At 43.6% G+C, this 27,175-nt stretch overlaps 1 long non-coding RNA gene across 1 annotated transcript; it reads right to left on the bottom strand.

Moving 5' to 3' along the window:
• Window positions 1-291: 291 nt before the first annotated feature.
• On the bottom strand, window positions 292-21,453 carry LOC140905087 (uncharacterized). The gene is made up of 5 exons (XR_012156739.2): window positions 20,783-21,453; window positions 20,213-20,306; window positions 2,787-2,957; window positions 2,029-2,112; window positions 292-758 (listed from the first exon to the last, which is right to left on the bottom strand). It is a non-coding gene; the product is annotated as an uncharacterized LOC140905087 (long non-coding RNA).
• Between the last annotated feature and the right edge of the window lie 5,722 nt (window positions 21,454-27,175).

Genomic DNA, 27,175 nt, shown 5'->3' with positions numbered 1-27,175 from the left:
AAGGAACTAGACGGCTTCCAGACTGACAGGGTTGTAGCCATCCCAGACCCTAAAAGCTTCTGGTCCCATGTGGCCTACTGAAAGGAATGTGACTCATTATTGGTTTCTGGCTTATAAATGTTGTTGAAACTCTTAAGCTAAAATAAATTCAAGAAAACATATCACCAGAACCAAACTATTCATAATACTAAATGTTGTTTTTACTTAACAAATTACAGTAAACAAACCCAGTTTCAAGTTAGTCTCCACAATAGATTGGAATTAATCAAATACCAAAAATAATCAGTCCTTACATAAATTCTAAGAAGCTTGCTGCCTGTGAGCTTTAAAAATCCCAATTAAACCATTTTACCAAATTAAACAAACCTATGCTTTGAATCTAGTTAAGTACCTTAACACTGAAACCAAACTACCACCTAATGTCTGGGCCACAACCTCAGAGTCAATTAGAAACTACCTACCCGGACTTCAGTTACTATGGGGTCGCTAACCCTCTCCCACTCCACCAATGCCCCCAGCAAACGTATTATAAAACAAACTTTAACAGTACACTCTTGATAAGGAGAAGTTTAACAACTCTTGTTTACCAGAAAAGACAAATGACAATCTCAAGGTTCTCAGGACTTTTACACACAGAACACTCTTTAACAAGTGTCTTGAGACAATATTTAGAGCTGTTGAAACTTTTCTTTCTGATGCCTTCCTCATGTGGCTTCCCCATGCACATGTATACACACAGCCACACTCACTTCCACATCCTGAAAATAAAGAGAAAACAGTTGGGAAATCTCCAGCTAATAAAAACAAAAGATCTAAAATAGAGAGGAAAAAATAAGACCGAGGGTCACCAACGCTTTAGCTTTCTGTCTTCTAGACTTTTGTAGAGTTGGAGCTGGAATTGCAGTCAAGGAGACAGATGGCAATGATATGCTAGCACAGCCCTAAGTTCTCATGAGCAGACAACCTTCAGGTACAGGGAGAAATGGTTCTAAAGCTGGCATGGCCTGTTTGTTGTCTGTCTTGGAGATTCTGATAAGTCTGCCTCCCCTCTAATGGCTTGTAGACCTGTAAGGGAAGGCTTCTCAACCTTACCCTTGATTCTTAAAGTTTATGAATTTTGCTCACTCCACTTCTCAGTGACTCCCTCTGAGATCTGCAGACAAATCAGGTGTGAGGCTCACTTTGGAGTTTGGAGCAATGCAACTTAGTTTAATCAAGTTTGAATAGGTCCTTGTTAGTGAGCACCAACTTGGAAAAAGTCCCAGGCAAGCAGGCAATTTAAAAAGTATTCAGTGTTTTACATATCAGTGAATGGTGGTCTAGATAATAAAAAAAAATCAAGACACCTAAGACTACTTTTGAGTAAGCTAGCATAGTTTTATCTGGGTTATGGAAAGTTAAATATAACCCCCTATAAAAATAGCTAATGGGGGAAAAACCCTAGTACACCAACAAAACAAAATCAGGCCTTCAGCAAACTAAAAATAAATTCAGACTTATAATTTTTGTCATTGTCACTTTTTCCTCTGCTAATCTAAACCCAGACTAATCTTCTTCTTGGAAACAAGGTAATCATAGTAGTCTTTCTATTTTTGAACTGGTCTATTGGTCTAACAGCTTATCTTCTAAAATCCAAAATTTAGTAGAGAAAAGTTACTTTAAAGTTCATCAAGATTAAACCCATTTACCATATAAAATTTTAAATAAGGTGTGTGTATATACCCACACAAGGATAACTTACTTAGCATACTATAAGAAAGATAGGGTATAAAACAAAACCTTAATTAAGCAACTGCTTTAGCTGATCTGTTTTAGGGCTTTTTAATTTCAATTGTTTGGGACACAAGATTCAGATTAGTTTGATAGGGTTTATTAAATATCCTTAATGGCAAATAACAGTATAGAATATAAAAAGGCAAAAACTATATTGGACTAAGATTTGGCTACATGAATTAAAAAGTTGTTTGATAGGAACATTTGGTTTTCAGAATCTAATTATATAATAAAATAAAAACACTCAATAATTACCTTGAAGGTAATTTTGTTTAGATTTTTGACCGAGTTCCTCAGAATAGGGCCTTACTTGTGTCAGTTGGTTCAGTTCTGGTGTTGCTAACACAACAGATGGAAAAACAATTCAAAGATAGATCACAAAACGATTTTGGTCAATTATTTACATGCCAATTCACTAAGGTCTCCTACCCAATAGATGTATAATAGTCAACCCTTTTAATCTATTTGCCTGTGAAAGATATGGCCCCAGGATCTGACTGACACTCCTAACTATCTAACATGAACTCTTACAGTTATGACAGACTGAGTGCAGTTCAAAACGCTTGTACACTTGGTCTCATTTTATGTCTATATCATCTAGAACTTGAAAGGTAGTAAGAAACCATAAACAATGGTAGACACAAGTACAGCGTTCTACAATCTTAGTTAACAATGGTAACTTGTTCAGTTTTAAAGCTACCTTACAACAATCTTGATTGGAATCAGTTACAAAAAAAAAAAAAGACACTTCTGTGACCATCTTTAAATATGTACACAAGCATCGACACTTCCCTACTAATTAAGTACCCAGTTTCAGGAAGTGGTCAATTGACTGATTTGTGTTATCACCCAAGGGAAAGTCTGTGTGTTACTTATCACCAGATCTTTGCTCAGCCATCAGCGTTCAGCTCAGTTATTGGTCACAAATGGAGTAAAGGACAGAGAAGTCTTTTCTCAGTGCACTAGCAGGCAACCCAATACTAGAAAACAGAAAGGCAGTTAAAGTTGCGTACTTGAGATGGGTACTTGATGTCACCAGGAGGACTCCCAGGTGGATGGTCAAGGACCTCCGTCTTCTCCTTTCCAAGTGTCTCTGACTTTTGGGAAGCAATGTGCTGAAGGTCACAGGCTGTTTTATCCTGTTTCTGCTGGATGATCCAACTTGGTTCCTCTTCTTGGATGTCCTAGCAGGGACCAATCAGATGGTGACTGTGGCTCACCCCTGCAGCGCCTCCTCCTGGTAGTCCAGGGAATTAGTGTTTCCAGCCTCCAGAGTGCCCTCTGCAGGCCAGTGTCCCGCTTGCCACTGGGCCCCAAGTCCCTCCCGGACCCCGGTGCCCCTTTCACACTGGGCTGCTGCCCCCTGGCAGTACCCCCACAGATCTGGGTCTCCCCACCTGGGTAACCCCCACCCTCTATCCCCACCTCGCCTCAGTCTTTGGCTACTGCCAGTCACCATCTAGCCCCCGCTCCCTGGGGCGGACTCATCATTAACTGCCACTCATCATCGTCAAGGAGGGTCTGGACCTGCTGCTTCTGCCTACCCTTGGGCTGCCCTCTGCAACCCCAGTACCCTTTTCCTAGTCCTTCATCAAGGCCTGCAGCCTGGGGCTTTCTCAGGCCAGAGCTCCCCAGCTCCTCTGGCCTTTCCCCAGCCCTGCTCTACTTTAGGTACCGTGCTCAGCTCCCAGCAGTCAGACCCCTCCCTCTCAACATCTAGAGCAGTGGTTCCCAAACTTGTTCCACTGCTTGTGTAGGGACAGCCCCTGGCAGGCCGGCCCAGTTTGTTTACCTGCCGCGTCCGCAGGTTTGGCCGATCGCGGCTCCCAGTGGCCGCGGTTTGCTGCTCCAGGCCAATGGGGACTGCGGGAAGTGGTGCAGGCTGAGGGATGTACTGGCTGCCACTTCCAGCAGCTCCCATTGGCCTGGAGCAGCGAACCATGGCCACTGGGATCTGCGATCGGCCGAACCTGTGGACGCGGCAGGTAAACAAACTGGCCCATCAGGGGCTTTCCCCGCACAAGCGGCGGAACAAGTTTGGGAACCACTGCTCTAAAGAGAGACTGTCCTCCTGGCCCACTGCCCTCTTATAAACGCCAGCTGGACCCTGATTAGGGTGTGGCTGCAGCTGTTTCTCCCAATCAGCCGAGGCTTGCTGCTTTTCCTAGGAGCAACCCTCTCCCAGGGCTGATTTCAAGCCCTTCAGGGCAGGAGCGGGTGACTACTCTGCTACAGTGACCCATGCTTCTTCCAAAGATTTGAAATGTCTATCCAAAATGAAAATAGTCCTCTCTCACCATCCCAACAGAAAACAAGATATCAGCTTTTGTATTCTTGCAACTGGGACTGAAATTTTCCAGTCTCTTTATGTAACACACCAGCCTGTGTAGGACCAGTTAGGCCATAACTGTTGGTACAACCATCTTGGGACATACCTTGAACACAGGCTGGTTTGCTCTGGTCAGCAATTTACCTCTGAAAATCACTTTCTGTGGGCTCTGTGCTGGCTCATGTTGCAGTGTCTCCATCAACCCTGCTAGCTGTCAAAATGTCCAGTTTACAATTCCTATAATTGATAGAAAGTCCCTCCAAATTCTTTGATGCTCTTTAAACTTGTTTGAACAGTCCATTATATAATGCAAAGTCACTTCAAGAACTGTTCTGCAGCAAGCCCAAACAGCTATATAAATCTTCCATTTGTGTTCTCCTTGTTTTAACGATAATGGTAAAGACCTTGGTATGTACAGCTGAGCTGAGTCCAGGCATTATTAACCAGTTACATTTCTGTTTATTCCACTCTGTGGTCAAGTGTCTTTATAAATACAGTATTTGGTTTCAGTTTTTTATTTACTGCCTCTTTCAACACAGACGAATTTACTAAATTGATAGCATAAGCATGCTTGATTGAAAACATTAGCCATACTACTTCACTTTATCAAAAATAAAGTCTTCTTTACCACCCCCTCACCAGGACTGCCCAAGAGGTAAACCCTGTCATTAACGTTCACAATATATTGTCCAAAGCTGTATCACTTATAGCTGACTTCCCTTTTATACAAATTTTAATTAATATTGATTCCCATTTTAATAAGCATCTGGCACATCTAATAGCAACGTTAGATATTAATGTAATATGATTTTTAATTCCTTCGTTCAAAGAGATTAAAGACAGGAAGTCTCTTTAGAAGCATCAGCAGTACACTCTTGCAAAAGACTGCAATAAACTTTGAGTTTTCTCAGACTTATTGAAGGAATCTGGTTGTTAGACCTTAGTTTTTTATTCTCTCAGTGCTCTGTTCTATATTTTCCAAAAGGCCTTGATACCTGTCAATTCTTAAAACAGTCATAACCCATAATTTTGAGGCCTTAGTTACTACAATGCATTGTGGCAATAATTAAGGCCCTGATCCTGCAAGCTGATCCATGCGAGCAGAGGCCCATCAAAAGTCAGTGTAGTTCCACCCAGGTGCAGATGCAGCTTGCAGATCAGTCTGCAGCACTGGGGATCTGCATTAGTAATTACATTGAAATATTAAATTAAATAATAAATGTTAAAATCCTCACTTATTGCAGCTTTGTAATTAGTAGAGATAGATTTATAGGAGATATGTGGCAGGCTTAACCAGCATAAATGGAGAGCTGTCTCTACAAGATTTCACCTGAAAAAGCAAGGGAGGTTTTACATAATGTTTTTAAAATGTATTAATATGCCAAAGTATCTCATTGTTATTCTGATGTGTTCTCATAGCTGTGCAGAGAGGCATTGATTTTTAGCTGTGAAATGCAAATTTGGCTCACACTGCTCTGGTTGTTTTTTATAGATATTAAAATACTTGTGCAATGATATGCCTGACATTTTTGAACTGGGTCTTTAGATTTTAGTAATATTGATGTCTTATTGCTGCTACATACAATGTATGTAATCTTTCAAAGGCTTAGTGGACTAATCCTGCAAGGTACTGAGCACCCTCAACTCCCTGTCTTTTGTTTTTGTGAGAGTTAAAGGTTCTCAGCAACTCACAGGAAGGACTGAGCACACGTCTTGCATCCTGGATAGAACATATCTTGCAGGCCTGGGTACAATTTTAGCCTAATATATTTATTTTATTAATATTCTAAACAGAACTTTGTGATCATATGACCACACAGCCTTGTCACTTAATAAAAACAAGATGTGCCAAGAAAATAAAGGCAGCATTTACTTGGTGGCTGCCTGAAGGAATATATATTTATATGTAGGGAGGTTTGAAATACACCTCTACCGTGATATAATCCGACCGATATATAACACTAATTCGGATATAACACGGTAAAGCAGCGCTCGGGGGGGGCAGGGCTGTGAACTCCGGTGGATCAAAGCAAGTTCAATATAACATGGTTTCACGGTTTAACGGTTTAACGCAGTAAGATTTTTTGGCTCCTGAGGACAGCGTTATATTGGGGTAGAGGTGTATGTCACATTTTAAATAACCTAGACTAATTTAATTTAGACTTAAGAACAAAAGGTTTATTGTTATGGACCCTTGACCAGATCTCAGTGTGCTTTGCAAAAGACTACTTCTTTTTGGTGGCCACATCAAACACAGGAGACAGTTCACTGTTTACAGCTTGGTGGTCAGAATAAAATGGAAGTGTTAAATGCCAGGCGGCTGTACTTGAATCAGGGTGGTTGCTTCCATTTTCTGGGAGTCGATTGGCTGGTCTTGGGATAGAAAGGACAAGGAACAGGTAGCACAGGAAGGAAGAAAGACTGTCAGATCTGCCAGAAGAGGTACAGGCAGATCCAGGTATACGCCAATACAGAGAAGCCTGGCCTCACTTACACCTACAGCAAGGGCTTCTGGTTAGCCACTCAAAGGCCATGGAGAACATGGGCCGTTACTCTCACCTAGTGGTCCCAAGAGGATTGGTGCCTGAGATTCTGAAGGCGCTATATAGCAACAAGACTGTGGGACTTTTGGGGATAGAGAAGCTTATGCAAAGGGTTCAACATCAGCCTGGATGGGGTAGATCTGTTAAGGACTGGGTAAAGTCTTGCTATACCTGAGGGGCCCATAAGACAGCACATACTACACTCAGAGCACCCATGGCATGGTTGGAGAGGGTAGCTATGGATATTCTGGAACCTCTACCTCTCACTGAGAGGCAGTCACAGTCACTACTTCTTTGTGGGAGCCTATGACCACAATGAGAAGTAATCTGTTCAATCACTGCCTGACCACAAGGCATAGACTGTTGCTAAGGTATTACTTGAGCAGGTGTTAAGCAGATATACAAGGGGAGTGAGCTAGTTTGGGTCAGGGATCTCAGAAAGAAGAGGAGTTTGAGTGCCAAGTTACAACAGAAGTACAAGGGACTGTACAGGGTGGTCAAACGGGTATCTTAGGTACTCTATGAATTACCTCCTATCATGGAGATACACAACAACAGGCTAGAACCAAACCTGGGTCCTGACCCAGCTGAAGCAGGAACTGGGCAAGGATTAAGAAAACTCCAGTCAGTGAAGAAGTGGAGTCCCAGGGCAGCAAATAGGACATGGCCAGGGCAAGTACTGGCATATGTCCCACAGACCAAGGTGTGGCCTTAACAGAGGGAACCAAGTCAGGCCACGAGACAGAATTGCGTGTGGTCACCCCAACAACAGAACCTTCCCCATTTACCTATGGATTACAGGCAAACACACATGATAAAACAAACACTCAAAGAACTGCACATTTCTGGACTGCATACAACCCCCCAGGTGTATTTCAGTCATTGCACTACACTTCACCCTCCCCATGGTAGTTTTACTGTTTACAAGTGACTCATTATGCTGTGGCATGGCTGCTTTGTATAGTGTGATGAACTAAAAGAAATAACAACCTTATACTGCCTTCCAACACCCCAGCACATCTTTGTAAGAATGTGCAAGCACCAAGTAAAAAAGTAATTTTAAATACTTAACTGCTATTTTTGCTTCCTGCTCTCCATTTTGACCTCTTCCACCCTCCTCCCACCCGCCAGGAGCAGCCCACTGTAGAACTGTCAGCAAAACCAGAAGAGGCAGAAGTAGCCCCAGAGCCTGGTAAGTTTGTTTCATGTTTCTTATTCATATATGAGTGGAACAGATATCTGACTTATGACTCAATGCAAAATTTATTACAAGCTGCAGGTAGCAACATATATCTACCAATGGCAGAATGCACACCAGCATCTTGGTGTCACCTGCCCCACATCTGCCAGATGGGATTGTGGGATAGTGCTGGAGGACACAAGTCTGCGGGACCTGGGCTCAAGCTGTGTCCACACTACACTGTGAATCCAAGTCATAGTGGGACTCAGGCTCAGAACTACCCCTTGTGCTGGGTTCTAGGGCCTGGGCCCAGAAGGCTTACTGGCATGATTTCATAGAAGATTAGAGTTGGAAGAGACCTCAGGAGGTCGTCTAGTCCAACCCCTTCCTCAAAGTAGGACCAACCCCAAATAATCATCCCAGCCAGGGCTTTGTCAAGCCGGGCCTTAAAAACCTCTAAGGATGGAGATTCCACCACCTCCCTAGGTAACCCATTCTAGGGCTTCACCACCCTCCTAGTGAAATAGTTTTTCCTAATATCCAACCTACTGCAACTTGAGACCATGCTCCTTGTTCTGTCATCGGCCACCACTGAGAATAGCCAAGCTCCATCCTCTTTGGAACCCCCCTTCAGGTAATTGAAGGCTGCCATCAAATCCCCCCTCACTCTTCTCTTCTATAGACTAAATAAACCCAGATCCCTCAGGCTCTCCTCGTAAGTCATGAGTCCCAGCCCCCTAATCATTTTCGTTGCCCTCCACTGGACTCTCTCCAATTTGTCCACATCCTTTCTGTAGTGGGGGGCCCAAAACTGGACGCAATACTCCAGGTGTAGCCTCACTAGTGCTGAATAGAAGGGAATAATCACTTCCCTCAATCTGCTGGCAATGCTCCTACTAATGCAGCCCAATATGCCGTTAGCCTTCTTGGCAACAAGGGCACACTGACTCATATCCAGCTTCTTGTCCATTGTAATCCCCAGGTCCTTTTCTGCAGAACTGCCGCTTAGCCAGTCAGTCCCCAGCCTGTAGCAGTGCATGGGATTTTTCTGTCCTAAGTGCAGGATTCTGCACTTGTCCTTGTTGAACCTCATCAGATTTTTTTTGGCCCAGTCCTCCAATTTGTCTAGGTCACTCTGGACCCTATCCCTACCCTCCAGCATATCTACCTCTCCCCCCAGCTTAGTGTCATCTGTGAACTTACTGAGGGTGCAATCCAACACATCATCCAGATGATTAATGAAGATGTTGAACAAAACCGGCCCCAGGACTGACTCCTGGGGCACTCCGTTTGATACTAGCTGCCAACTAGACATCGAGCTGTTGATCACTACTCGTTGAGCCTGACGATCTAGCCAGCTTTCTATCCACCTTATAGTCCATTCATCCAATCCGTACTTCTTTAACTTGCTGGCAAGAATACTGTGGGAGATTGTAACAAAAGCTTTGCTACAGTCAAGGTATATCCCGTCCACTGCTTTCCTCATATTCGCAGAGCCAGTAATCTCATCATAGATGGCAATCACGTTGGTCAGGCATGACTTGTCCTTGGTGAATCCATGTTGACTGTTCCTGATCACCTTCCTCTCCTCCATTTGTGTGTAGACAGAAGGAGACAGGGATTGGCTTGAGCCTGAGTCTGAGCCTGGGCTTACATTGCAATGTAGACAAACCCTAGGTGCTACTGTAACACAAATAATAGCAATAATATAGGACCCTCTGCAAATGTCAAAATAGGGGCCTTTACACTTGTCCCGGGATCATGAAAACTAACACCATATGAAGACCTGCTTTTAAGAGGGACACCTGGGAATTGAGTTTGACAAGGACTGTAGTGGCCTAAGCCTGACTTTGATAATACTCAGTTATGTTCCTCTGTGCTGCAAAAATTTTTTAAGTATCCCTCCTTTTAATCTGTTAATCAAGTATAGGGTTTATGTGTAGTACAAGGCACACTGGACCTTTACTTATTTAACTTTGAACTGTTTATTGAAATGGATTTAATTTGGAAGATGGGTTGCTAACCATTGCAAAGCAGTTCTTCATTAAATAAAAGTGAATAATGAGACTTCTGGAATGAGACCATGACTGCATGTTTCAAGGGGACCAAGGGGCTGGATTCAGGACTCCTGACTTCTACTTGTGGGCTCTGCCACTGATTTGGGCAAATCACTTAAGCTAACATTTTCAAAACTGATTTTTTGGCATCTTAGTTTTAGGGTACTTAAGACACCTAGCAGTCAATTTTCAGAGGTGCTTTAAACCAGCAGCTCAAATTCAGCTGCCTTAAGAAAGCAGAGAAAAATGCCAAGTAGTACCAACCAAACTGTGGTGTGTGGAGATGGTCTAGCAATAGAGAAACATGTGTGCATGGCTGAGCTCATTGCAGCTGCAGAGCAGTAAACATGACCACCATTTTTCACATCTGTTCCAGGCACAGGACATTCCCTACTGGAAGATGAAGAATGATGTGGAGCTGGAGGATGTATTTTGCTTCTGACTGAGCAGGGAATCAGCAGCCATTTTTCACATTCTCTTGCAATTCCATTTAGCTCAGCCTTGAGGATACAAGCAGTGGTTCTGCAGTTATAGCCGTGTTGGGTACAGGAAGAGAGACAAAGTGGGTGAGGTAATTCCTCCATCCAATGCACTAAATGCCCCAATAACAACTATGTGGGTGAAACCAGACAATCACTCCACTCTTGAACTCACACAGGAAAATGCTAAAAGACAAAAAAAAACCTATCACCTGTGGGTGAACACTTTTTTTTCAAAGCAATCACTCTGTCTGATCTATCAGTCCTCATAATCAAAGGAAACCTGCACAACACTTTCAAAAGATGAGCCTGGAAGCTTAAATTCATAACTCTGCTAAACACTAAAAATCATGGATTGAACAGAGAGACTGGATTTATGGCTTATTACAACAGTCTGTAAATATCCATTTTTGTTCTATGACTGCAGGTGTTAATGGCCCACTCTGGCTTGAATGATCCCTTACAATATGTGCTACTTACACTAAACTACTTACACTAAACAATCTGTTCCACCTTGCATTTTGCTGTGATGCTGGGAGTTCCTTTCCCAGACCTGAAGAAGGGTTCTGTGTGGCTCCAAAGCTTGTCTCTCTCACTAATAGAAGCTGATCCAATAAAAGATTTTACCCTACACACTTTGTTTTGATTGCAACTTTTTTTAAATGTTGCATTATATTATAACACAGAATAAGTCCTTTCAAAACAAAATCAAAATGCTTCATTCCAAAAAAGTCAAAATGGGACATCTCAACAATGTTGGAACTTTCCCCCCCCTGGTTTTCTTCTAAAACTAAATTCTGGCAAAATCAAGCTGATTTTGCAAAGCATTTTGATTTCAACAGAACCACATGTTCTGACAGGATAGGGTTTCATCAGAATTTTTCGGACAATCTCTACTCCCCTCCCACCCCTCCTGTGTGCATGTGAACAATAGTAATATTACCCACACATGCCTCCTCTGGCCGTCACTGTCTCTCTGGTTCCTTCTCCCTTATCATATACAATGTGCTTGGAAAATGCTGCACAGGAGCCCTGGAGGACAGGGGCTCCTTGTACGCTTTCACCACCAATATACTCATACTGGGGCTGCCATTATTTGGCTCTAGAGAGCATTTATTTTGGCTGGGGGATGGGAGGAAATAGTATGGTATTTTTATGGGAAAAGGTAAAAATGAGGCAGGACTTATGTTGAATAGCCAAATAAAAAGGTCTGTTAGAATAGATCATCTAGTTCATTCTCCTGCTAGTGCAGGATTTTTTCCTGAAATACTTGACACAGTTAAAGATATGGGTATTCTCCACTCTTTCACTTCAGTTTTACACCAGTGTAACTCCATTGAAATGGATGGGATTATGCTGGTGTCAATCTTGGTAAAAGGGTGGAGAATCAGGTCCCTCCTGCATGGGCAGTGGGTATAATAGGCGGGGGGACGCTGAGCCTCCCCAAACGACTTGGTGTGCCCTGCCCATGCTCCACCCCCAGGAGTGCCTGTGAGTTCCTGCTCTTTCGTGGCCCAGGCTGGGGCTTGGGCTGGACAGCCTGCCGCCAGAACTTGGGGCAGCTAGGGCTGGTGCCCACCTGGTGTTCCAGCTGGGGATGCTGCGGTGCCGCCCGCCTGGCTGGGGTCAGGGGCACTGCGGTGGTGCCGCCTGTATCATAAATATAAAGGGAAGGGTAACCACCGTTAAAATCCCTCCTGGCCAGAGGAAAACCCTTTCACCTATAGAGGGTTAAGAAGCTAAGACAACCTCGCTGGCACCTGACCAAAATGACCAATGAGGAGACAAGATACTTTCAAAGCTGGAGGGGGGAGAAACAAAGGGTCTGTCTGTCTGATGCTTTTGCCGGGGACAGAACAGGAATGGAGTCTTAGAACTTAGTAAGTAATCAAGCTAGAGATGCGTTAGATTCTGATTTCTTTAAATGGCTGAGAAAATAAGCTGTGCTGAATAGAATGGATATTCCTGTCTTTGTGACTTTTTGTAACTTAAGGTTTTGCCTAGAGGGATTCTCTGTGTTTTGAATCTAATTACCCTGTAAGGTATTTACCATCCTCATTTTTACAGAGGTGATTCTTTTTACTTCTATTAAAATTCTTCTTTTAAGAAACTGATTGCTTTTTCCTTGTTCTTAAGATCCAAGGGTTTGGGTCTGTGGTCACCTATGCAAATTGGTGAGGATTTTTGTCAAGCCTTCCCCAGGAAGTGGGGTGCAAGGTTTTGGTGAGGATTTTGGGAGGAAAGACGTTTCCAAACGGCTCTTTCCCAATAATAAACCCGGTTAGACGCTTGGTGGTGGCAGCAATAAAGTCCAAGGGCAAAAGGTAAAATAGTTTGTACCTTGGGGAAGTTTTAACCTAAGCTGGTAAAAGTAAGCTTAGGAGGTTTTCATGCAGGTCCCCACATCTGTACCCTAGAGTTCAGAGTGGGGAAGGAACCTTGACAGCCTGCCTGGTGCTCCAGGGCTGGGGGTGCTGGTCTGGGACAGGGGATCCAGGGGCTGTGGTGGGGCTCGGCCACTCTGGGCTCCAGCGGGGGAGGGGCAAAACAGGAGGAGAGGGGCTTTGGGTGGAGGGGGAGAGAGCTAGCCTTCCCCAACTGCTGGTTCACCTGCTGCCCATGCCCTCCTGTCGTGAATGTGCCAGGAAAGTAAAGAAGAGGTTAAACGTAAATTTGACAAGAGTCAAGCTGCACACAGTCACCTTTCTCTTGCTTTCTCTAAAGACTATGGTTACAGAGCACTTATCACAAACAGCAGGAAGTTCGCACTGTCTTGCAGTTCCCACCTACCCTCCCCCTCCAATTTCCTCTTTGAAATGGTGTTGCACTAATTACAAGATTTTCATTTGAAAATGAATGTGCACTTAGAGAATATGAATTAAAAGAAATGCTAACCCCAAGATAGGGAAATTTACATCAACCAGATGAACTGATGGGGAAAAAGAATACCCCAAAGTGCACAGAGACACACAGGGTTATTGTACCTGTGTTTGAAGAGGTGGAGGTACCAAGAAAATAAACTGACTTTTTTCCAGTGAGATATTTCCTTGACATATTTGCACCGGGCGTTGTAGATCTCTCAAGGTTTAAAGCACTCAGAACTAAAAGGCGTACAAAGAAACACTGGAATACAAACTCCCCTTTTCTTCCTTTCTCAGTCCCAACAGTCTATGTAAGAGATTTGGAATCCTGCTACCTGTCCACAAGTGAATCACGCCTTAAAGTCAATAGGAATTGTGCATGTGAAGGTCCTCCAGAATCAAGTCCAGTTGTTATATTGTACTTTTTAAAAACCTGAGTGCCCAAAAAGCTCTTCGACTTTCACCCACCCACACACGCAAATTCAGTGTTTCCCTTACAGAAATAATGGAAATAGATTTGATGGTTGCTTTGTCAGCTCAGCTGTTAGTCCCGAGATGACTGGCATTAACAACTGCCTGAATGGTTTGCCTGTAATTAAGAGTCCTCTGCAAACACTGAAACAAATGCCCTTCCTTTTTTCACAAGACCATGAAAACTACAAACAACACTTTAAGATCCTCTTCTGGTGGGAATTATAGTCCTCCTACAGTCACAGGGTCACATGTGCCCAGGGATAGCCTAGCCAGCTGCATTTAAAAAACAAACAAACTTGAATCTCACACATTAAATCTCTGAACAACACTAAAATAAATACATGTTGCCTGCATGCTCATTTCCTCTAGAAGAGCAATTTATGTAGCCATACATTTCTCAGCAATTATATGTTGCATCCTAACAATAATCTTGGGCAGATGAGAGGTTGTTTTTTTTTTTTAACTCCTCCATATGTGTTTGTTTTGTCAGCTCAGATGATCTCTGACTCATAGGGAACTATATGAACGGCATGCATTCCTCTGTCTAATCTATTTTTCATAGGTTAGTGTGGGAAGGGGACTTTTAGGCAAATAGGTTGACGTAAAAGGCACTGAAATGGGGTTACGAAAAGGAAACTAAATAGGCAGTACGATGACAAGCTTGAGAGAAGGGTATGGGACTGTATGAGGACATGAGGGTAGAGGATGAAGATTCCCCTCTAAAAACGTATCTAGGGCTTGATTCTGATCTCACTGTTATAAACCAGGAATACCCCACTGAAACTGGTGAAGTTACATAGGTATAAGGGAGATCAAAATGAAGACTGTACTGTGTCACTGAGAAGGACAAAGTAGGCCTTTCTCCAGATGAATTTTCTACTTTTGTGTCTTGTGTGAGCTTGTAGAGAAGGAATAGAACAAGTTAGATGTACATAATGAAAAATTAGAAACAAGTGGTGATGTGTACTTTTTTGAGGCCTACAGTCCTTATGCAACATTTCTGCCAGGAGGATAATAGCAGAAAAAAGAGTTGGGTTCAATATTTTTAGGATCCTTCTTCACAAACAACTAAACTGGCTTAAACCCACACCTAGAAATCTGGGAAAACTAAATGCACCCTTCCCGAGTGCCCTTCACAGGCTGAACTGCCACAAGTATTCCAAGACTGTGTGCAAACAAGGAAATCCTTATTATGAGAAATGGACATTCATAAACTTGTGAAAACACAAGGATGGGGCCTCAGGGAGAAGGGGCAGCACAGGGGGCAGGGCCACAGTTTAGGCACCCGTCTGCATTCCACCCCGCCCCCCTCACACACACACTTTTAGGGACCATCTGCCACTTCTGCTTTGAGGACTTTACATGTGCGTGGAACAGATTATATAGCATAAGTAGTTAGCACACATTGTAAGGGACTATTCAAGGTAGAGTGGCCCATTAACACCTCTGCAGTCACAGGACAAAAAGAGGGGCTTAGTACATTAGAGATTGTTGAAATAAGCCATAATTCTCAGTATGGCACTCTATACATGGCCCAGTCGCCCCTAGGGGGACAAAGCAACACACTGAGTGGGTTACACATATTTTAGATAACTATAGTAAAATCCCCAGAAAACCTACAACCTGACTATTTCATGAACACATCATGAAGACCATACCTAAAATGCAATGGGGAAATCACCTATACGTTTTAAAATATAATGCCTGATCCTGCAAGTATTACTCATGTGAGCAATCCTTTTTCATGGGATCATGGGCGGCAGGTGGATCTCCCCCTTCGGGAGGCTAGTCCTGCAGCCCCGTCCCTTCCGCACGAGGCCCTACCCCCACGTGGCCAAAGCTCTGAGGCCCCCCCACCCATCTGCCTCTTGTGGCCAGAGAAGGCCTGGGCCGGCTGGAACCCCAGACTGCCACTCCACCCCCCGCGCTGCCAGAGGAGCCCCAGGCCAGCCCCAGCTGGCCAACCAACCCGAGCCCCAGCCCAAGCAGCCCCAGCCTAGTGTCCCACGGCAGCAGCTGCAAGCCTATTATACCCGCTGCCCGTGTGCGGGAGTGCTCCCACTGACATCACAGGGACTCTTTGTGCAAGTAAAGATTACTGGTGTGAGGAAGGTTAACAGAAAAGGACCTTGAAAGGGGCTCAATTCTACAGGGGGATGAGCACTCTGAACCCAATTCAGTTAAGCACATGTTGAAATGCTTTACTGGAACAGGGTCAGAGTGCTCAGCACCTTGAAGGATTAAATCCAAACTGTATATAAATAGTAAAGTACAGTACAAAACACATGGAGCTGCTGTCAGAGAAAGAATTTATACAGACAGCTCACCCACACGATTAAAGTGGAAATATTGATATGTGATGTAACATAGCTCACATTCTGCCTGTAATTACTGAGCACTATTAAATCACACTGGATCAATAAAATCTTCACTATCACAAGAAAAAAAAATCCATTTACTTAATCAACTCAGATTTCAGAATAACTAAATGCAGAAGAAATACTTACATTTCCCTTTGGACATTTTTCCCTGTATGCCAAGACCTTTGTATTCTACTTTGCCAGTAAATTTTTTTACTATAATTTGTTACATTTTGAATTTTATATCTTAATATATTACATAAATGATGCCATCATGAGGCATTATCAATCAGTGACATTATAATTCAACTATAAGTAATCAGTTTTAGATTAATAAAAGTTCCTGCTCTTTTAGCAAAAACTTTCAAATGGTTATACTTCCAACATAGTGCTTTACTACTGAATACTCCCCCTAGTGGTAATGAAACTGCTACAGTTGTAAGCACTATGTTTGGCAGTATTTGCAGGATCCCTCCCCTAGTAATTAAATTAAAAATTCAGGATGAAATATGCAAGCCAACCACATTTTAGAAAACAAATGTCAGTTTGTGCAGAATGGAATGCAATGACAGTCATGACACATTTAAAATGTTTCTTTAAAAATAAGATGCAAAGAGTAAGTATTTTCTTCTGATAATAGTTTGGGGGCCAAATTCTTTGCTAAACTGCATTCTTTGTAAATCCATTGACTTCATCCTCATTGATTTCAAAAGGGATTTTCAGAATGTAGGTGTAGAATTTGGCCCCAATGTCTGAATGACATTAGATCAGACATTAGACATTTCATAAACCAAATAGTTACACAATTTAACCTATTACACACCAGTTATGTCACTAGCTTGAGGTTCATTAGCAATTGTTATCATGTTGACAAACTCAAACTAATCTCTGATACTTCTTTGGTTCTTGATTGTAATTATTTAATATCCTGACAATTAGGGCTATCAATTAATCACAGTTAACTCATGTGATTAACTCAAAAAATTAATCGCGATTAAAAAAATTAATCACGATTAATCGCACTGTTAAACAATAGAATACCAATTGAAATTTATTAAATATTTTGGATGTTTTTCTACATTTTCAAATATATTGATTTCTATTACAACACAGAATACAGTATACAGTACTCACTTTATATTATTTTTATTACAAATATTTTCACTGTAAAAATTATTTTAAAATAGTATTTTTCAACTCACCTCATACAAGTACTGTAGTGCAATATCTTTATTGTGAAAGTTTAACCTACAAATGTAGATTTTTCTTTTGTTACATTACTGCACTCAAAAACAAAACAATGTAAAACTTTAGAGCCTACAACTCCACTCAGTCCTACTTCTTGTTCAGCCAATCGCTAAGACAAACAAGTTTGTTTACATTTATGGGAGGTACTGCTGCCTGCTTCTTATTTACAATGTCACCTGAAAGTGAGAACAGGCATTTGCATGGCACTTTTGTAGCCAGCGTTGCAAGGTATTTACGTTCCAGATATGCTAAACATTCATATGCCCCTTCATTCTTCGGCCACCATTCCAGAGGACATGCTTCCATGTTGATGACACTCATTAAAAAAATAATGCGTTCATTAAATTTGTGACTGAACTCCTTGGGGGAGAATTTTATGTCTCCTGTTCTGTTTTACCAACATTCTGGCATATATTTCATGTTATAGCAGTCTCGAATGATGACCCAGCACATGTTCATTTTAAGAACACTTTCACAGCAGATTTGACAAAACACAAAGAAGGTACCAATGTGAGATTTCTAAAAATAGCTACAGCACTCAACCCAAGTTTTAAGAATCTGAAGTGCCATTCAAAATCTGAGAGGGACGAGGTGTGGAGCATGCTTTCAGAAGTCTTAAAAGAGCAACACTCAGATGCAGAAACTACAGAACCTAAAACACCAAAAAAGAAAAATCAACCTTCTGCTGGTGGCATCTGACTCAGATGATGAAAATGAACATGCTGTCGGTCCACTCTGCTTTGAATCGTTATTGAGTAGAACTGATCATCAGCATGGGCATATGTCCTCTGGAATTGTGTTGAAGCATGAAGGGACATATGAATCTTTAGCGCATCTGGCAAGTAAATATCTTGCGACGCTGGCTACAACAGTGCCATGGAAATGCCTGTTCTCACTTTCAGGTGACATTGTAAACAAGAAGCAGGCCGCATTATCTCCTGCAAATTGTAACCAAACTTGTTTGTCTGAGTGATTAGCTGAAGTAGGACTGATTGGACGTGTAGGCGCTAAAGTTTTACATTGTTTTATTTTTGAATGCAGGTTTTTTTTTTCAGATAATTCTAAATTTATACGTTCAACTTTCATTATAAAGAGATTGCACTACAGTACTTGTCATGGGGGAATTGAAAAATACTATTTTTTTTAACTGTGCAAATATTTATAATAAAAAGTAAATATAAAGTGAGCACTATACACTTTGTATTCTGTGTTGTAATTGAAATCAATATATTTGAAAATGTAGAAAACATCCAAAAATATTTAAATATATGGGATTCTATTATTGTTTAACTGTGCGATTAATCACATGATTAATTGTGATTCATTTTTTTAATCGCTTGACAGCCCTAGTGACAATATGTGTCCCATTCTGTGCCTGGAAATTAGTTTAAAAAATACACACACTGGGGCCCCAGCTAGACATTGTAGTTCTATGGTACAGAAAAACCTTTTACTATATTATTCTCTGTTGTCACAATGCGACATTAGAAATGTCTCCACAACTATAGACAAGACATTTTTCACGCCAGCAGAGTTTCTGAATTGACTTCACATTTGCTGATTGCCTGCACATACAAGCGACAGTAATACAGGCAGTAGATCATGGTCTTTGGAATTTGTTCAAATCTATTTGGGCTTCTCCTGTGAGCCATGAAAAGGATTCTTTCAAACAGAACCACATGGGAAAACAACGGTGCGGAAAACTTCTGATATTGTCATGCAGTGGGAGACAACAGCTGGGTATTATGAAGAGGCCACAGCTGTTTGTTACTCTTTTAAATTGGTTTTCTTCACTTGAAGTTCAATATTTATTTGTACCAGTTTGAATTTTTTAAAATTAAATATATCTGTGTAGCTTTTATTTTCTGCTCTTTATGCACCTAATTCTGCACCATTCAAATCATGGTATTTGCTCCTTTTGCACTCACTTTGCATTGGTGTAAATGACTACCCAAAAGCATAAGGTAGTGGAGAATCAGGGCCTAGGTCTTACGCCTGAGCATTGCCCATTGGTTTCAATAGGAATTGTGAGTGCTTAGCAACACACTTGAGGATCAGGCCCTAACTACTTCTTTTTTTAAAGATTTCTTTTAGTGCAGACAATTCCAAAATCTTTCTCAATGTCCTAATTTCTTATTGTTCTATGATATTATCAGAAGCAGCCAGAAAGGGATTTGGGTGCAGATCCTTAGCGGGCATAAAATATCATAGTTTCACTGTAGTCAGTGGAGCTATGACAATTTACACCAGCTGAGGATCTGCCCTTTGGTCTTTTTCTCCCCTGTGACTAGCGAGGCATTTTCTGCTAAGATGTATATTCTAATATACAGTGCTACATTATCAGTAATGAATGTAAAATCTGGTGGGATGCAGGGAGCCTATGGAATCCCATCTGTCAATGCCAGTAGAAATGAATGTGCTGTTGGGGAAGAATTTCCAGCTACGGTTTTATGTTGGCCATACTGGTTTCTACTTTGTTGTTCTTGGCCTCATTATTTGGTACCCTTCTTTATGCCACAGTTGGCGCCCTTTTCCAAAAGTGCAGGAAAATGGGAGAGTCAGGTGACTCAAAGTCTGCCTAGTAACAATGAAGTTACTTAAAGGGTATTCATCCACCCTTCAGGGCTACTCGCCACTTGCTGCTTGTTGCCTCAGGGCTGCCAGAGGTAGTAGCCTGATTGGGACCTCTACTTCTGAGCTGAGGAGCAGTCCAGTGGCCCACACAATAGCACAGCTGCTAGAAACCCCCAAGACAGACCAGGTCTGCAGAACTTGAACTTATTCCATCTGGACCTCACACACACATGCATCTGTAATCATCAACTGTAGGTTCGCATACTACACACATGACCATGGGTCAAGAGTGGAAGACAGAAGATAGAAGATCAGCGAAAGACCAACGACTTACCTGTTCACCTGCGTGGTTCCTGAGTCTCCCAAGTTCCTGATCCTGCGCCCTGTCAGCTTGATTCCTGCTTTCCTTGGGGTCTGCCTATCTTCTCCTGTCAACGAGACATGGTAGTGTGGTTACTCTCATTACTCTTATTGTGGATCCCTCTTTTCTGTAAGGGCCTTTGGGGTTCTGGCTTTATACCATATTCCATCCATTGACAACCGAGCCTGTTTTGTACTATTTTAGTTAAGTTGAGGGTCCTTGTTTACTTGTACACATGTATTCAGTTAATAAACCCACTTACTTGCACCTTACCAACCAGTCATGTCTTGTCTCACCACCTAAATGGGCCGATGACTAGATGTGGGTGGGGGTTGAGAACCTGAATTTAGCCCCTCCTGAGGTCAACACACAGTTCCAGGGCTGACTGATTTGGTCCAAGGGCTAACAGTATACATATACAATTAATCAGTTGATACCCATTAAGAGGAGCTGCTCTGTCAGTTGACAGAGGAAGCTTAGATGTCCAGGTCTACTTGTAAAATAGAGGAGTCCAGAATATAAGTTTGATATTACCTCACCCACCTTGTCTCTTTCTAAATCTGAGGACAGAAATGGTGTTTTTATAGTCTGGAAATCCCAGCAGGAAACAACCCTCAGATAGGAAACTTTATTCTGTGAAGGGGAAAGAGGTGCGTCACTCAGGGAAATACTCTGCCCACAGTGGTTTCTTTAGATCTCCTGTTAATAAATACATTGCACATTATTTCAGCCTGGAAAGCCAAACATTACTGCACAAATTGTGTCATCCTAAGAACAGGGAACAGAAAAAAGAATGCTTCCAGAAGAAGGAGCTTCGGCCAGAGGGTTTACAATGAACAGAATATTTTAGATAGTTATTAAAGACCAAAATCTAGAAAGGGTTGAGTGGAAAAGGAAGACATCTATAAGTTGTAGCAACTCACCCATCCCCAACATGTGCTAAAATTTGCCTAAGGCTATGTCACTCTGCCACATAATTTATGCTGCTCAGAGGTGTGAATAAAACACTCAGTGACATAAGTTACACCAACATAAGTGCATGAGTGAGAGCTATGTCAGCGAGAGCGTCTCCTGCCAACACAGCTTCTGCTGCTTGTGGAAGTGGTTTTATCATGCTGACAGGAGAGCTCTCTCTTGTTGGCATAGAGCACAGGTGGGCAAACTACAGCCCGCTGGCCACACCTGGCCTGCGGGACCATCCTGCCCAGCCCCATAGCTTCCGGCCGGGGAGACTAGCCCCTGGACCCTCCCCTGCTGTCCCCCCTCCCCCGCAGCCTCAGCTCACCGCACCACCAGCGTTCTGGGCAGCGGGGCTGCGAGCTTCTGCCGAGCAGAGTGGCAGCGTGTCTCACTCCAGCTGGGCAGATAAGGGGTGAGGGGGTCCCAGGGGGCAGTCAGGGGACAGGGAGCAGGGGGTGGTTGGATGGGGCGGAGGTTCTGCGGGGGGGGGAAGTCAGGGGATGGGGAATGAGGGGGGTGGATAGAAGAGGGGGGCCTGTCGGGGGGCCTATCAGGGGGCCGGAGTGTGGATAGGGGTTGGAGGACTGGGAGCAGGGGGGTTGGATGGGGGTGGGGTCCCAGGGGGCAGTTAGGGGTGGGGGATCCCAGGAGGGGGCAATCAGGGGACAAGGAGCAGGGGGGTTTGGACGGGTTGTAGGTTCTGAGGGGGCAGTCAGGAGCCTAGAAGTGGGAGGGGGCCAGGCTGTTTGGGGAGACACAGCCTTCCCTACCTGGCCCTCCATACAGTTTTGCAACCCCAATGTGGCCCTCAGGCCAAAAAGTTTGCCCACCCCTGGCACAGAGTGTCTTCACCACACCCACTGCAGCGGTGCCGCTTTAATGATGCAGCTGCATCACTGCAGTGCTGTACATGTAGAAATGCCCTAAGAAGGTTTGGAAGCTTTTGCTGGAGCAGGAGGCAGCCCTTGCTCTAAAACAAATGTGGAGAAAGTGATGAAAGCAAAAGCAGAATATAAATGAATGTGCAATGAGAATACAGATTAGCATCTGTAAAGCTCAGGCCCATCGAGGATTGTTGTGAAATATATGCAAAAATAAACATGTTCCTAAAAAAGTCTGAATCAAGGCAGGGTTGCCAGACAAAGGATGTCTATTCACCTGTGTGCCTCAGTTCACATGGGGGGAGGAATAGCTCAGTGGTTTGAGCATGGGCCTGCTAAACCCAGGGTTGTGAGCTCAATCCTTGAGGGGGCCATTTAAGGATCTGGGGCAAAAATTGCGGATTGGTCCTGCTTTGAGCAGGGGGTTGGACTAGATGAGGTCCTGAGATCCCTTCCAACCCTGATATACTATGATACATGTAAATTAAGCATTGTAAGCCAATACAATGGAAGCTCTGTTTACAGGTGAAGTCAGCACACCAGGGAATAAACCCAGGGTGGCAGTGTGAGGGGATCATGCTAACTCTGGGGACAAACAATGGATTTTGGGGGATATATGAAGAAAGTGAAAGGACACTTTTTTACCCTGCATCTGAGGAAATAAGTGGCCAGTGTGATTACATTTGTGAAAATGGGATCCCAACCAGCCTTGGTTGGAAACACTGCAAGAAGGCTTTGGGTAAGAATAGACTGCTTTAGACGGATGGTTAGTCCAGGGGTTCTCAAACTTCATTGGTCTGCGATCCTCTTCTGACAACAAAAATTACTACACAACCCCAGGAAGGGGAACCAAAGCCAGAGCCCACCTGAGGCTTGCCAAAGCCCAAGCCCCACCACCTTGGGCAGGGGGACAAAGCCAAAGCTCAAGGGCTTCAGCCCCAGGTGAGGGAGAGTGTAACCTGAGCCCCACTACCCAGGGCTGAAGCTTCCACCCCAGCAAGTCTAATGCTACCCCCAGTGACCCCATTAAAATGGGGTTGCGACCCACTTTGGGGTCCCAACCCACAGTTTGAGAACCGCTGGGTTAGCCTATTAAAATTATGTTTTGTCTCCAGAAAGAGTGTATGGATTTTGTTTTATGTAATTTTTCTGTTTCCATTATTCTTACTCGCTATTTCTTAAATCTTAAACGTTGATAATAAACGTATGATTGTTTTCACTATAAATATATCTCAGTGCTGTGATGGTATATAAGAACTGATCCTCAGATGAATCAAACAGTCTGGCGTGTGCACTTTCCTCTTGGAGATAGCAAAACTGTGGTATCCAGTGATGGGCTGGATATCACAGGAGAATGCTTCAAAGGGACTCAAGGACTAGGGTACACCTATTGTTAACCTGCAAAGCAAAGTAAGAGATCAGAGGACATTGTTTGGGTGGCTAAGAGACCGGAGGTATCATGGAGTTGACACCTAGTTAAGCACCAGCAAGCCTCTCTCTCTCTCCTTGGAGACTGGTGGATAACAAGGTGACTCACAGTCCTGGGCACCCCAAGAAATCATCACACGAGACTATCTGCAACTTTTTTTGCAAGACCTAGTATAATACCCTTTCCCTTAGCCAGGTGTCTGAGTGGTTATTAGGGCCCACAAGGGCTAGTGCTTACCAAGGCCTAGCTACTGAAGCACCTTCAGAGCTTGCCTCTGAGTCACAGTAGAACTGGCACTGTAAGTGTTTGTTATACTCCAGTACTGAGCAACCCCCCCAATAATTACATCTACTTCCTAGCTCTCACTTATAGGCAATCTACAAAGAGGGGGGAAATGTGTTTGTTCCCCTTTTTGTTAATTTATGATTTGTGAAGGCCTTCCCCCTCCCCCAAAACAGAATGTATATGTGTGTGGTGGAGTTGGGTTCGTCTTATTTTTTAGATTAATAGTTTAAGTCTTTTCTACCTTGGAAGACATGATTTATGGTCAAGCTACAGCCCCTTTATTCTGGTTCCGCCAGAGCAAATGTACTATAAACCTGGTGAATCCAGCCCTTGGGGTATTCCCCCAATATTAAGAGAGTCCCCATGTGACATAGAGCTGATATACAACAGGCTATGTTCTGCCACCCTCCTTATTTCTGTGTAGAGAGGAAAGAGAACACCCAGGAGGACGTAGAACACAACTGTTGCATCTCAGTTCTGGCTCCAAAATCCATTCACTAAGAAGCAGAGAAGACATTGCAGTTTAGGGGTAGTGGAGATGGTCAGACTTGTGCTATCTGCTGGAGCTGAAGTGGGCAATGTCATTTTTTTCCTTTAATTTCCACAGATCAGTTAAAACTTGTCTACACTAAGGATACAAAGTACAATTTGCACTGTAGAAAGCTGCAATGGTGCACATTAGACAGCATATTTCAGGTGCACCATGTTCTCATGCAGCAATTCCTGCAACTGCTGTGGACCGTTGCACCTATCCCACTATTGTAGGGCACACCTGACTGTAATTCCTCCTGCTGGATTAGGATGATGTTGCAGTACTCCCTGCCTCAGTTTCCTTTATCCGGGAGCCAATAATTCCATTTCAGGCATACTTGATTCAATAATACTCTCCTTATGACTTGGTTATTACAAAAATCCTACAAAATCCTGCAAAAAGTCCCAAATAAATAAAAGGTACTTCTAGCTCTCAGGGTTACTTTGAAGCATGCCCTTTACACTCTGTGCCCAGTCCCCTCATTTTCTCTCAGTCTTTAAATCTCTCCTCATGGCAGGAGCCCCAGTTCTCCTCCTGGATCTGGGCAGCGCAAACAATTATTATCACGTATCTTGCTTCCTGAAGTTGGGTGGCAATTTCTCTCTGTGTATCTTCTCCGTATGGCAGTAGGCCCAGGTCTTCTCCTGGTGGTAGATAATTCAAACAATTAATTATCCACCTCCTTATCAGGAGTCTCCAGCTCTTTTCCTGGGGCTGGGTTGCAATTTATTTCTCTCTGCTGGCCCCACTTACTCCTTAGGCTCAGAGGATTCAGCTGCCTTCTCCTACTGGTGTCTCCTCCTTGCTAAGTCAGGGACTGCACACTGCATGAGCTTTCTTATGCCTTACAATATCTGCAGGCATCTGACCCACTGTGTAGGAGGAGACCAGCATGCTGGCCCCTCCCTTCTCTCTACTCATTCCTTACTGCAGTGTTTCCCAATCGGTGTGCAGCAGATTTTTTTGAAAAGCTACACTTGAGAACAAAGAAACAGTCCCTTGCATTTTAATGAGTGTCGGAGCCGGATTGCATTCTGTACTTTTGCACTCCGGGACGAGGCCCCTCTCAAATATTATGCATATGTCACATTCCATTCCCCAAAGTGAGGTTAAGATAGCAAATTTCAGTCGCTGAGTAAAGGCAGGGGAGGGTGAAGAAAGGGGGGAAAGCTGCCTTCTGATTGGCCATCTGCCTCACTGCCCTGCCTCCTCCAGGGGCAGAACAGCCAACCAAAGCTCAATCTCCCTCTCCTCCCCCACTCCCCTCCTGTGAGCAACAGGTTGGCTCTGTTCCCACTCTCCTATGCTAAAATGTAAGCCCCTGGAGCCACCCCCAAGCCTCGAAGGGGAGTGGGGATTCTACTGCAGCCCCGCAGGGTAGGGAAGGGGAAAGAACCCCTGGAGAAGCAGAGGTGAGGGGTGGGAAGCGGGGGGGCAGAACTGGTGTGATGTGGGAGCTGGGTGGGGATGGGGGCAGAACTGGTGGGGGTTGGGGAGCGGGGGGGCAGGGGTCAGAACTGGTGGGGCCTGCGTGGAGCAGAATTGCCTGAGGTGGGGGCTGGACTGGTGGAGGGTGAGGACAGAACTGATGAGGGCTGGGGCACAAGATTGATTTGGAGGTTGGGGGGCAGAATTCATTGCGGGACAGGGATGGAAAGATGTGGGGGTGAGAATTCCTGCAGCAGGGGCCAAAATCCTCATAGTCAATACATCTGGGCGCATGGGCATCACTAACACTCTCTCTCTGGGGATGAGCAGGGGCAGTTCACCAAGCATTAGAATGAAGAAAACAATATAATCTCTTTGTAAATAACCACATGTTTTGGAGGACAATCCCCTGACTTGTTGGGGTCTGACTCATTTATTTTTTGATCTCTTGAGGCTGGCAGCGTTCTGAGTGTGACTTAATTAATTATATTGCATTTAAAAACAGTGGAGAAAATTACACACACTTGGGAAGACTATTTTGGGAATGAGAAGAAATTATTAATTATTAAGTGCTTGTCATCCGAAAATATTATTCTCAAGTGCGTGTCGCTTTCTCCACTGAGCATGCTTTTGTCCAGAGTTCTTATATTTAGCTTTAGTGTTTGTTAGTTTCCACTGCTGAAAATGTTAATTCTGGCACAAAAGACAGATCGCAATCTAATGTTAGCTGCCATGGTTGTTTTGATTTTGACCCTACTAGCCCTGTTCTGGATTGGCTCATGAACATTCATGAGATCATTTGGAGACAATTTGGTGGGATGCCTCAAAATAAGTTAAGATATCCAGTTGGGCTGTGGCAGAGGAAAGGTTGGGAGCAATCTGGCTGGGTGAGCGGGGAGCCTTGCCCCACCCTCTCTGCAAGACTCCAGGTCCCAGACCACTGGGGTATGTCTACACAGCAAAAAACAACAACAACACAGGGCTGTCTAGGGTTGCCAGGTGTCCAGTTTTCGACCAGAACACTGGGTCAGGTGGGCTCAGTGGTACCCCAGTTCCAAGTTGCACTCCGTGGGGAACCTATCACAGTTCCATTGGACCTGCATTTACTGAATCACTAATTAGTGCCCCCAAATGGTTATTTAGACCAGTGGTTCTCAATCAGGAGTACATGTACCCCTGGGGGTATGCAGAGGTCTTCCACGGGGTACATCAGCTCATCTAGATATTTGCCTCGTTTACAACAGACTACGTAAAAAAGCACTAGCAAAGTCAGTGCAAACTAAAATTTCATACCGACAATGACTTGTTTATATTGCTCTATATTCTATACACTCAAATGTAAGTACAATATTTAAAAATGAGAAAGTAAGCAATTTTTCAGTAATAGTGTGCTGTGACACTTTTTTATTTTTTATGTCTGA

The sequence above is a fragment of the Lepidochelys kempii genome, chromosome 1, assembly GCF_965140285.1.
Source record: "Lepidochelys kempii isolate rLepKem1 chromosome 1, rLepKem1.hap1, whole genome shotgun sequence".
In the NCBI taxonomy this organism is placed as follows: Eukaryota; Metazoa; Chordata; order Testudines; family Cheloniidae; genus Lepidochelys; species Lepidochelys kempii.
Note: the sequence above shows the minus strand (reverse complement) of the source record. Positions and strands in the feature narration are given on the sequence as shown.